This window comes from Balaenoptera musculus, chromosome 5 (assembly GCF_009873245.2).
Source record: "Balaenoptera musculus isolate JJ_BM4_2016_0621 chromosome 5, mBalMus1.pri.v3, whole genome shotgun sequence".
NCBI lineage: Eukaryota > Metazoa > Chordata > Mammalia > Artiodactyla > Balaenopteridae > Balaenoptera > Balaenoptera musculus.
Genome location: NC_045789.1, coordinates 90673136 through 90686171, shown reverse-complemented (window position 1 = coordinate 90686171; position 13036 = coordinate 90673136). Strand labels below are relative to the sequence as shown.

At 41.1% G+C, this 13036-nt stretch overlaps 1 long non-coding RNA gene across 2 annotated transcripts in view; it reads left to right on the top strand.

Annotated features, from left to right (window-relative positions):
- LOC118895177 overlaps nt 1–13036 on the top strand; it is a 221101-nt gene that overhangs the window by 35376 nt on the left and 172689 nt on the right. The window lies entirely within an intron of this gene.

Sequence of the window (13036 nt, the reverse complement as noted above, 5' to 3'; positions counted from 1 at the left end):
AGAAAGGAACCTTTGTTTGTTCAGTGATTTATTCCCTGAACCTAGAACAGTGTCTGAGAAAAGCAGGTACCTGATAAATATATTTTTCAAAAAATGAAAGTAACTATCTTCAAGGTAGGAAACAGACAAGATAGTGAAATATAAAACAATTGGTAAGTGTGATGATGGAGGTCTGTAGTTATTTTAAAAGTAAAAATAGAAATTTTCCTTCTCTGTTAACATGAGGGTGAAGACAAGCTTGAGGAAATGATCAGAGAAATGGTAACATTAGTGCAGGATTTGGGAGGATGATGAGAATTTCACCAGGCAGACTAGAATATCACAGGTGAGGGAATGCGTTCTGGATAGAAAGAACAACATATGAGAAGGCACTGGTGTGTGAGAGCCACTTTGTGTATATATTTGTGGAAAAAAGGTGCAAGCAATACGCTTAGATGTATTACAGGGAACATATAGGGTAGAAGTTGGAAATGAGGTTGTACAGGTAGAGCAATAGAGGAGCCAGATGATGATGGGTCTCACTTGCAAAGCTAAAGAGATTAGATTTGTCCCAAAGACAACAGGTATTCACTGAAGGACTGAACAAGGGAGAAATGATGCGATTTAAATTTTTAAATATAGTGATAGCATAGGATGGATGGGAGAAAATGCCTCTGGTGTCTAAGAAACCATTTGCAGGATACTGGTGGAGACTTCAATTAAGGCAATGGAATCAGAGAGCTGAGGGGTCATGTCTGAGAAAGATTTAAAAGGAAGACCTCTCACGAATCAGTAACTGATAGCTGATGAAGTGCAAGGAACAAGGCTGAGTCTAAGATAATTCTGACATTTTTAGTATGAGTGACCAATTGGATTGTGATAATATTAGCTATAAATGGAAAATTAAGAGATGAGCAGGTTTGGGGAAATCATGTTTTTAATGAAATGTTGAGTTTTTTGTGCTAGGGAACTCCCACAGGAGTCATAAAGTAATTAAAAATAAGTGAATTAAGTGGGTAGAACTTAGGATACACATTTAGAAAGGTGGTGATAGAGATCTGAGCAGGAATAGTTAATGACAGTTAAACCATGATGAGTAGTGTCATTGTCCCACCAGAATCTGCCGAGTGATAAGAAAGCCAAGGTTGGTGTTCTGGGGAAAGTTATTATTTTATTGTTAGGTAGAGGAAATACTACCTGTGAATGGGATATTGCATAAATCATCAAAGATTTGGGAAGATAAGGAGGGTGTAGTGGTGTCACGGAAGTCAAGAAAGAAAGGAATGACCCCCATGATTCAGTACTATAGGGAGACCACTGAAGATAAGGAATGGAGACCAAGGAGTTACCCACCTTACGAAGAAAAATTTTCAGAGGCGTTTCGGGAATGGAAGACAAACTACAGTGTATTGAAAAGTCTAAGGGGTATAATGGGTAGAAGATTATGTTTATAGATGAGTCTTTAAGAAACCAGATATGAAGGGTAGCATAGAAATAAGGAAACGATTTAAGGTGGATATAAGGTGAAGAGAAGATTATTTCTCATACAAGAGAGAATTGTTGGGCAGATAGATTCAATGCTGTCCAAGAGTTTGAAAATGAAGGAGAGAGAGACTAAGCTGTTCTCAGCCCTGCAGGAAGGGGCCCATTCTGTGTGGGGGAGAAATAGGAGTTGGGATGCAGATCAAAAATGGAGGCATTAACCCCCAAAAGAAAAAAAAAAAGATTATTTGTTCTTTGGAGTTGAGAGGAGAGGATGGTGGTGTTTACAAATAAACATATGGGGAACACTGGGGTATTAAGGAATCAACATATAACTCTCCCCACTCCACACCATGTTCCCTGAATTCAGAACCAAATGAAGAATCACACAATGGTTTTCATCTCTCTGAGGCAGAGAGGTGAAACTCAACGTGGAAGCTTTATAAATGATGGGTTGACTGGAAAACGCCCTGTGAGGTATGGGTCCAGAGACTTGTTAATATTCTAGCCATGAACTAGGAATTAGACAGGCATATAGAGCTGGACAGCTGGACATATCCAAGCTTCCCCATACAGAATGGGCCCCTTACTCTGGGGCCAAGAACAGTGAGCAGATGCCAATGTGTGCTCTCTGAAGATGGATCTCAAGGAGAGAATGGGTTGAAGTGAGCATGTCCAGTCCTTTCTCCCATACGAACCAATCAGATACTTAATTCTGGCACCATGAGACCGGTGATACAGGAAGTCCCCTTTCCAACAGGGAAAATTGATGAGGTTGAAGGAATTCCCACTTCGATTTATTATTTGAAGCAGAAAGTGAGTTCTTCCTATTTTTGAAGGAGGTGAGAATAGGGGTAGGAGGGCTGAAGAAACATAGTGAATGTGTGTAATGGCTGCTTTGAAGAATGAAAGAGTGATCCAGGGACATATGGAAGAATTGTTCAGGGGAATCAAAGCCCAGCTGAGGACAGAGAACATATGTTTACTCTTCTCCAGAAGGTCCTGGCAGGTATTGTCTAGGAGATAAATGCTTTAATTTATACTGAATTGGAAACTTTCATGGGAGTTGAAGTGGTGGCAAAAGAATGGTTGAAATCGTGAGGTCTAGACTTGAGTCTCGGTTCTCTATTTCTGCATAACAAATAACTCCTAAAGTGAATGGCTTAAAATAACAGAGATTTATTGTTTCTCATGGTCAGGAATCCAGGCAAGATTCAGCTGGACAGTTCTTCTGGTGAAATGCCATCACTTAGGTTACGCATCTGACCTAGACTGGGCTGGAAGGTCTAAGGTTAATTCGTTTACAAGTCTGGCACCTCTACATGGTCTTTCTTTGTCTCTCTCTCTCCCTTTCTTTTTTCCTTCCCTTCCTTCTCTCTTTCTCTCTCTCCACATTGTGTGTTATCATTTAATAATCTTGCTAGCTTCTTTATGGTGTGGAGGTTGGCTGCCTTCGAGAGCACAGAAGGGAAAGTTGCTAGACTTTTTCAAAGTGAGGACTGAAACTCAACAAAGTCAGTTCTGCACATTCCAGTAATTACAAGGCCAGCCCAGATTCAAAGGGAATGACTGAAGTAGACACTCTCTCTCTTTCTTTTTTTTAAATCAGGGTATGGTTGTTTTACAATGTTGTGTTAGTGTCTACTGTACCGCGAAGTGAATTAGAGTTCCCTGTGCCATATAGCAGGTTCTCATAGACTCTCCCTCTTAATAAAGGGACAAGCTGCATATACAGGGAGAAGGGCAATTGATGAGAGCCATCTTTGAAGACTATCTACCACCACAGGAGAGTGGGAAGAAAATGCATCCAGCTTCCTGATATGCAAAGAGAAAACCCAGGATTTCACTTGCCCATAGAAGAGGCTAATGGCTGGAGTTTATTTTATGGGTGAATTTCTCCTACCCATAGAGGGAACTGTAGTATTTCTGTTAGAAGGCAGAAATTCTTTCATAATGCTATGGATTTTCTAGCAAAAGTTTCAGGGCTTAGGGGAAAAAACACTAACGTATTTGAAATTTCATTTTGATGTTCTTTTTTTTTTTAACATCTTTATTGGAGTATAATTGCTTTACAATGATGTGTTAGTTTCTGCTTTATAACAAATTGAATCAGTTATACATATACATATGTCCCCATATCTCTTCCCTCTTGCATCTCCCTCCCTCCCACCCTCCCTATCCCACGCCTCTAGGTGGTCACAAAGCACCAAGCTGATCTCCCTGTGCTATGCGGCTGCTTCCCACTAGCTATCTATTTTACATTTGGTAGTGTATGTATGTCCATGCCACTCTCTCACTTTGTCACAGCTTACCCTTCCCCCTCCCCACGTCCTCAAGTCCATTCTCTACGTCTGTGTCTTTATTCCTGTCCTGCCCAGCTCACTCTGAGGAGTAAAACTAGTTTGGACATGAAAGTGTCACACTAAATTAGGCTCTGCTTGGCCTTTGGGGAGATGGTAAAATTAGGATTTGCCATGAAAACATGCAAGAATTTGAATCTCGTAGGTAAGGCTGCTGTTTAGGAACTATATGAGGCTGGTATAGGTGATGTAGGATGCCCTCTTCCTCTGAGGGTTTACTCCTTCTATGGCAGTGCTTAGCTCCTTTTTGGACCCAGGATTATTCATTATCTAGGGCTTGTCATGTATGGGCTCATATCCTTTTAGAAACTCCTGGTTTTCCTTGGATTTTCTCACCAGAGTTAGCGTTTCCACTTTGACCTTCCATGCAGTTTCTCTACCTGTTCCTTAGGGCTTTAAATTCTGGAGTAGATGTGCAGCTCCATCTCTATTCTTGTTAGGGGAACAAAACTTTTTTTCATATTCTTTGACTTTAGACCAACTAAATTTTCACATGTAGAGGCCCCACCTTTTTTCCTATGGAAAATTGAACTTACACATTCTTGAGGTTTCCTATGACCACTTCCCTGAGGTTGTACCAAGGTTCTGGGATCATCACAAAGTACCAATGCACTGGTTCTTTTGAGAAGTGCATGGTCCCAGCCTCCACAATGCACAATGTATTTAAGGAATCTTTGGTAAGGTTGTGAGCCCTGGGCCCTAGTCTCTCTGGGACCCTATGGAGTCATTCACTGAAGTTTTGCCCACCATCTGGTACCACAAAGAGGTAGGTTGCAGGTATCCTCAGCATGGAGAACCATGTGACTTTTTTTTCACCAACTCTCTTCCATCCAGGAAAATTGCTTTTAATTATTGGGTATCCCTCTTATTTCAAGCACTACTGTTCTTAATGAGTTTAGGCTTTTGACTATAAAAACCAGGAGACTTGTCACAAATCTCTCTTGGTGTGATCCTGTTGCCTGCTTGAATGTGGGCAAAAGACATGGGAAAGACAGAGAAAACATAAATTAATAATGCAAAACTCTTTCTGCTACATTTTCATGTCACTACCAATCAAAGATGATTTGTCCATGTGTCTCTACCTCCCAGAGGGACCGCTAGGTAGTCTGTTAAACAGTTTCATCTAAGTGAATATAATAATTCAAAACAGTGATAGAAGCTGTTTGAGCTCCTACAATCCTCATCCTGGCATATGTGTCCGTTTCAATAGTGGCCTTCTGGAGAAAATGCCTAATTTTGTTAGTCATTCAAAGAAATGACAAGCCTTTCAACGTAGGTAGAATCAGAGGGAAAGAATGAGACAGATGAGGGTGGGCAGGGCAGTACAGAATTATCTCATTATAATACTTAAGTATTGGATTATTCAGCCTATTGTAGAATAGGGTCTGTTGATGTGCCCACACTGACACAAATAACAAAGATGCTAACATTTGAATATCACTTTACAATATCTGCAGCACTTTTCTACCCACAATTTCATTTGAACCTGGATTCTATACTCATAGAATATTGCCACTGAAAGGAATTTAGTTACCTCTCTTCCCATCCAACACAAGAATCTCATTAAAAAACCTAATGGACATGTGCAGTTACTTGTCCTTGAAAAATTCAGGTGACGGGGAGCCCATCACTTCAGGATGCCAAGTATTTTAATAGTACAACTCTACTTGCTCAGAAGAATTTTTGTTTTGAACAGAGCTGATAGCTATATCATCCATAAATTCCATTCATTAGCCTCAGTGTGAGAAAAAGAGAGCTAGCCTTTGGAGTCAAAATCGTGACTTAGCCACTGACTGGTGATTTGGGGCAAGTGGCATGAACTCTCTGAGTATCCACTGGCTCACCTGTAAAATGCTGATAATCTGCTGACCACGCAGAATTGCTTTGAGTATTAAAAGAAATGGTGAACTATGAACCTTAAAGATAATACCTCATTTGGTTCTCACCCAATGTAGGGGACTTTATGACAAATGTCACTTATTGTTTCATGCTATAATACACCAGGTTTCCTTTCAGGCTTTAAGCCACTGCTTTAACTGTGAGTGTATCAGCTTCATGAAGCCTCTCCTCTCTCATGTACTGCTTCCAACATGCTAAAATCATGAAACATCATGCCTTCCACCTGAGGGTCAGTCAAGAGCCAACCTGTGCTGAGTGAACCTCACCAAAGTCTGTGTGAACTCAGACCTGACTTTTGCAGACATTATTTCTCTGGCTCAGCGGTCTTTTTCCTTTATTTCTTAGTTCTGTCAAGCTCTTGATTATTGACCTTATTGTACATTTGATACTTTTTCTTTACAACCTACTCCTTTTTCTACGTATCACATCACCATGGATAGCACACCCATCTTCTCAGTAACTTGCAGCAGAAATTGGGAATCATATTTGCCTTCATCCTTGGCCCAAGTACCACATTCAATCAGTCACTAAGTTCTGTCAATTCTACCTCCAAATTATATCTCAAATCTGTCCCCTTCTCTCCATTGCCCCTGCCCAGTCCAGACGTGCACCATCCCTCCCTGGAACTATTGCAAGGGCTTTGCCGAATGGATGATGTCAAGTCAACTAAAAAACTTATAAAATTAAATGATAACCCAGCCTCTATTTAAGGAAACCAAGGTCTATGTAAAATATTTAGGACTATCTCTAGCCCACTCTCTCCTTTTTTTTTTTTTTTCTTTTTTATTATTAAAGTTGTAAGTTTCAAGTTATCTGGAAAATTCAGTTATATGGAACCCCTTATTTCTTAACTGTGCTAAGTGAGAGGACTAATATAGTGTATTTATTCAAGATTGATTTTTGCAAAAGATTGTTCCCATATGGGGACTGTGCTTGTGACTCATGGAGTCTCTCTTTTTTCTCCTGGCTGCTTTGAAAAGCCAAGCAAAAGTTCCTTCAAGCCCAGCAGTTAATTGTCACAGTGATGTCTGTTTGATGACTCCATATTTATTTTAAGAGGAACTGCATCCCGTTGGGCCTGCCAGGATGAGTTAGCTGCGAAATGCATTCCTAAATAGCTAAATGATTCAGCGCAGGATCCCATATATGACATTGACTTTGTAATGCGGCTGCATGTCTGTCTGTTGGAAAGTCTATCTATTTCGGTTCTGTGCTTTATTTTATAGTTCAATATTGCATATGAATAGGTAATGGAGGGAAGCTTTCCTGCCTCACAAAACCCATGTTGCAACCAATATGTCGTTAAAACTTTGGGCAGGTACTTGGAAGCTTCCTATAAGGAGAACTCAGTTATATGGGGTCAGTGTCTCTGAAGACATTCGGAATTGCACACTGCAGTTTACAAATAACAACTAGGATGCTCTTGAACTGAGAAACCCCCAAGAGGGTACTTACCTCCTTTGCATCAATAAAGTACAACAGCTTCTTATCAGAGGCTGACTTTTGCTTACAGCTAGAAATCTGGCTAAGCTCAGTTTCTAACCACTTAGAGACTTCAAATAATTCCCAAATTATACCTTCCTTCAAAGGGAATATGCTTTAAATAAAGTGTATAATGTTAGGAAAATAATAATTCACACACTTGCACAACTTAGCAGCCTGTTTAAAGACAAAGAGAACAGAGAGAGGCACAGATTGTGCCTTGGCCACTGGCCTCCCCACTTCCCCCCAAAGTGCTCAGGGAATGTGCTTCTTTTTAAAGAGTAAGGATTTAATCAGCACTGAACCCCAGAGTGGCTCAACTGGGCATTTTGCTCAGCAAGTAATATATTGAGGATAAAAATGTCGGTGTTTCTCTGAGATAGCATGAACCCTGGTAAAGTAAGGTTGCTTGCTTGCAGCAAAGGGTCAGAGCACTAACTTGGTTTTCAGCAAATTCTCTAAGTGTGCTTCCCTCCATTTCTACCAAAGAACCCAAAGTCTACAAAAGGACTGTGTATTCTACCTGTGGTTCACTGTATTCTGTGGACTGCCTGTTAATTCTGAGGGGAAAACAATCCTTCATGTTGACAAAAGGAGTGGCTTGGGTGGAATAAGAGATGCAGCATGTTTCCAGGGACAGCCATCTCCACTAGAGGTCCAGGGGGTAACACCCAGCACTCTAGGTATCCAGGTACACATGAACTTGTCTTCTCTCCTTAGCATCTGAAATGGTGCTAGGTACCCTCTTTGGGAGAATAAAGAACATATTCATTCAAATGATTTTTCTGAGTTCTGTCGATTAGATAAGGAACCCCAGATGAGAAAGGCTGGTTAAGAGTCATGATACTCAATTTCTAATTTTGGTATGTCATAAACCTATGAGATTTTGAGAAATCCATTTAATCGCACTTGGTATCATTTTCTTTATCTGTCAAATAAGAGGACCTGGTCAATTTCTGAGATGGCTTGTTACTCAGAGAGTCTCAGGTGAATGAGAAGGGAGGTATTATGCAGAGGGGTTATTTATATTGATGGTGTGCTCAGCGGTTTTGAAGCTTCATATTTTAAAATTTTTGTGCACACTTTTATGCTGGAGTATTTTTTTCTTAGATCAAAATTAAGAAGAAAGAAGTATCATGGAATCTAGTCTAGTCTTGCAGCCAACATTTGAATTTCTTCTAAAACACTTTTACTAAATAACTATATATTCCATACTTGAGTGCCTCTAGTTACAGAATACCCACAATCAGCAAACTTACTCATCTTTGAAGCACTCTAACTGTTCCACCTTATGTAATATGTTCTTTCCCTCACCTTACAATGACTACAAAAGGTTACATTCCTTATATACAAAAAAAAAAAAAAAAAGCTATCCAAAAATGGTCTACATCATGGAAACTGACTGCACTCAGTACTTCCACTGTCAGAAGTACTCAAGTACTCACTTTTGTTTCAGTACTGCCTTATAAATACCCGGAGTACCCCCATCTGGAGTCTTCCATGCCAACAGACTTAGCTTGCAATGGTTCAAGTTACCATGTTTTGGGGAGGGAAGCAAATTAACATCTGGCTTCCATACAAGAAGTACAGTACTGGGAGCATACATGGGGGCATCCATGCCTGAAAGAAAATGTTGTTTACACCACCAAGTGGGACCTACATCAGTTGGGGGACATAGGTTGACAGTGCCTCCAACATGGTCCCCTGGACATCTAATAGGCCTAAAGTTTCCCAGTTCAATTTGAATAATTGTGTCTAGTCCTTTTTCCTGAAGGGACTACCCAAGAATAGTCCATCCAATCTGTCCTGTTTGTCTGCACCACCACCTGTTCAAGAGCTATGGCAATGGAGGTGGGGAAGACATCCTGAGTTGCTGATGGGGGTTTTGAGTGGGAGACACAGGGACTGGGGAATCCCCTGATGTTTCTGATAGACTCCTCAGTAAGGTTAAGGGGGATGTGATCAGATTGTGTTCAGAGCTGTCTGGCAGGAGATGGCAGGCCCAGCAGTCATTTAATCTGCTTGTAGTACTTTGGAAGAGCTGTATGAGGGTGTTTTCCTTAATGAGAAAAGTTCTAGAGGTGGCTATGAAAGACAAAAGACCATCAATGTCCCTCCCTCTGAGGTACCTCACAGGGTCTAAGCTACTGGGTGCTGGGGTGTTGTTCTCTCTCCACTGCCACAAAGTCAGTATGCTCCATTCCAGTAGCTGTAACTTCACATTTGTTACCAAGCATCCTCTGTTCATGCCCAGACCTTTTGCTTGGAACAGACTGTTGTAAAAGGGCTAAGAATATTTTTATAAAATATACAGACACCTATTACATACTCAACATTTTTGGCTTACTTGGGCGATGGTAGAAAAACTCAGCGACCATGTATTTATTATCCATCTGATGTAGTTTCATGTCAATCCAACAGGAGAATCCAGGAGGCTGAACCAGAATTCACTGTGAGTCCTTTCAGCCTTTATGTGGTCAGACATCTTGAAGGTATATCATCTAGGTCATTCTGAGATTGCTGTTAAGGGAAAGAAGGTAGCTTCATGGCTAGGAATGGTCAGGATGAAATCCTGAATTTTCAAAATAGGTCTATATAATGCCCACCACTTTCTTCCTGACAATTACCCTAGAAGCAGATAAGAGGAGAAACTCTTTTTCTGTGGACAGTTGTAGTGAACAAATTGACTTACTAAGGTGTGTGGACCAGGAGGAGTTAAGAAAGGTAGAGTCAAAAAGATCTTTGAGTCAATTTTTGAGGAGGCCATTGAAACCATCAACAATACCAGATGCCTCGGGATGAGATGGAAAGGTCTATCAAATACCTTGACTATCAGTCATTGTTGAGTGGCTTCAGCAGTAAGAGGTGCAACATTGCCAGATTGCATATAGTCCTGAAAACCCAACACAGATTAGTTTTATAGGTTGCAATGGCAGGAGTAGAGCCGACTGATTAGACTGACAAGTGACTTACAACATGAAACAGTGTCTGCATTTGTGAGGCATCGCCAATAGTCCTGAGAAGGTCAAAGGTCTGACATACTCGATCTATAGCAAACAGGTGGGGGCCACGCCCTATGCAATGTGGTCTTCCTCACTTCAAAGCAAACTGGTAAACTTTTGGGAGGATTCACAACTCTGGCATGCAATGGTAGCTTCTGCTTCAGATATAGGGAATCCTTTGTGTTGTGCCCAGTTTGTGATGATGGATGCATTTCCAGTACTAGGATGGTATCTAGGCAGCACTAGTGGCAATCTGGGAATTGCTCAGCAGCTTTATTCCACTTGGTCTGACTGACGCTTACCATAGGCATTTTTGTGAGTGACTCATGCTTCCATCATCAGCTATGATTTGTCTCTACAGTTTGTGGTTCCAAAGAGGGCTGTCATTAATCTGCCAGTCTACGGTTTTCCAAGTGGTAGACCAGACAGCTAGGTTATTGGCAACAAGAGCCCCAAGCTCAAGAGTTAGTATAAGCTAAGAATGACCTTGAGTTTTGGCCACTGAGCCAAAGAATCACATCTACTTTCTGTTCAGTTAGTGTTGATGTTGAACTGCTGTGGTAGCCAGTGGACACCATTGAATTTCAGGTGAGCTGACCCATCAATAAACCACACTCAGGAATTTAGGGGAACTTTGGCACGTGGAAGTCCCATTGAATCAGTAGTTTTGTGGGGTAAAATATTCCCCTAAAGGGATAAATGCCACTTTTTCATGCAAAGTTGAGATGCTGCTGGGACCAAATTGGCTGCATTTTTGAATATATCATTTCAATTTGACAAGCATGTCTTGTTGGGATTCTTCTACATTCTACCATTTAGTCTAAGTAGACCCAGTCTAAAATGGGAATGCCAGTCCGGAGGGTCACAAGGATTCTATGTGCCAGGAGTTCATTTATGTCAAGAGCCTAGTAGCAAGCTAAAAGATAGTTCTCAAAAGGAGTGTACTGGTAGTCTTTAGAGATAATGAGTCCAAACACCAAGGGGCTCTTCTGGGTTGAGGCTACCACCTGTTGACAGAGGCTCCACTTCACAGACTCTTCAGTCACAGAGACTTTTAGCTTAAATGGGTCATTAGGGTGGTGAGTCCCAAATGTATTAGTACTTCTCTTCATCTCGTTCTTCTCAATCTGGAGAATCTCCTGTGGCATTTACAGGATGGGGCAAATAAGCATGTAGATCATTTCTTTCTCTTATACATTTGGATGAAGAAGCAACAGCAACAGTACATTAAATCAGCCCGAAGCCTCCATCCACAAGGTCATGTTCACTTTCTTTTTCCACTCTTAACCCAATCAAGGTGCCCTGTCTCCACTACTGCACTGAATCAGATGATTAATTGAGTATCTTTACCCAAAAAAGCCATAGAAGCTTGTGCCCCTCTCTCCCCAAGGTTTTACTGCCTGCTCAAAGGTGAATATGGCCTTCAGTTTCCTTTGGAAACAGTGAGATCTTTGACCTACGCCTCATCATCTTTGTCCTTAAAGCAGCCAAGATCAGGGTAGGAGAGGATGGAGGAATAAGGCGCCATGGAGAGGGAATGACTCTGCACCAGTAAAGAAGGCTTTGCACTTTTAGTTTTAAGTGGTATAGCAGCAGCTCATGGTTCATCCAAACAAAGGTCCAACGTTTTCAGCCATAATACTTTATATCAGGTGGGGAGGTCATCATTACTGCCATAACCTACTTCAGCTTTGGATGTCCCCTGATCCAGCAGTCATAGCCACATTGCTTTCTGATGTGGCCCATGGGGTTTGTATCTTGTGGCTGATGTGGGATTTACTAGCACAGCGTCAATGTTCTTTTAAGGAGTTTATCTTGATCTGGGACAATTCTACCCCATCATCAAGATAACACCACTTAAATTCTTGACCACTTTCAGCATAAGGCCTAAGGGAGTTTTCCAAGGCAGTGTGGCTGACTTCAAAAATTTATCTAGGTTTATTTGGATCAGTTTCCAATTCTCCAGTTGGGTCACATTCATCAGTTCTATGAACCCAATCCAGCCATTAAAAGTCTTAATATTAGTCAGTGCTCCACCTATGGTTTTTCACAGGACTTTTTCATTCTTATGGAAATCTCTCTGAGAGGACCAAAGCTTTCTTATAGCAGCTGGGACCCACTGCAAAAAAATCCGAGAACTTTTACTATCATTTCTGATGGATTTTAGCTGGCATGATAAACTACATTAGGGGATGAACTGTAATATTGCCCATCCTTCTTTATCAAGTGATATTCATCAACCCCCACCCCCAAGTTCCTAAGCCAGTCAGACAAAGTTCTAATGATTTGCTTGATTTCTGCCCACAATGGTCAGAATTTTTCTCCTTTCACCTTCAGTGTAAGTTCCTGTCTTTTTAACTGTGCCTGAAAGGAGGTAGAACCTTCTGCCCAACTAGGGCAAATCTTATACTAGTTGCTGCAATGTTTTTACAGTAGGGTCGACCTAAGACTGATCACCTGATTAACCAGGAACATCCCACGTGTCCCAGAGGAGAGTCAGCAGCAACCAAGGCAGTTTGCAGGCAGTGCCAGGGTTTTTATTCATTCATTCACAAGTACTTATTGTGTGTTTACTGTTGCTAGGCACTTTTCTGTGTGCTGGGGATTTAGCAGTAAATGAAATAGTCAAAAATCTGTTTGAAGAATCTAAGCTCCAAGTAAGTGAGTTGCAACAGATATTAGAAAGTGGCAAATGCTGTGAAAAAAAATAAGAATAAGAAATGAAAAAGATAACAGGATATTAGGACTCAGGTGTGAGGATGAGGGTGGGATGTAATATGATGGAAGCAGGATGTAGTGTTCAGTTGGGAGGTCTGAGTCAGCTTTATTGAG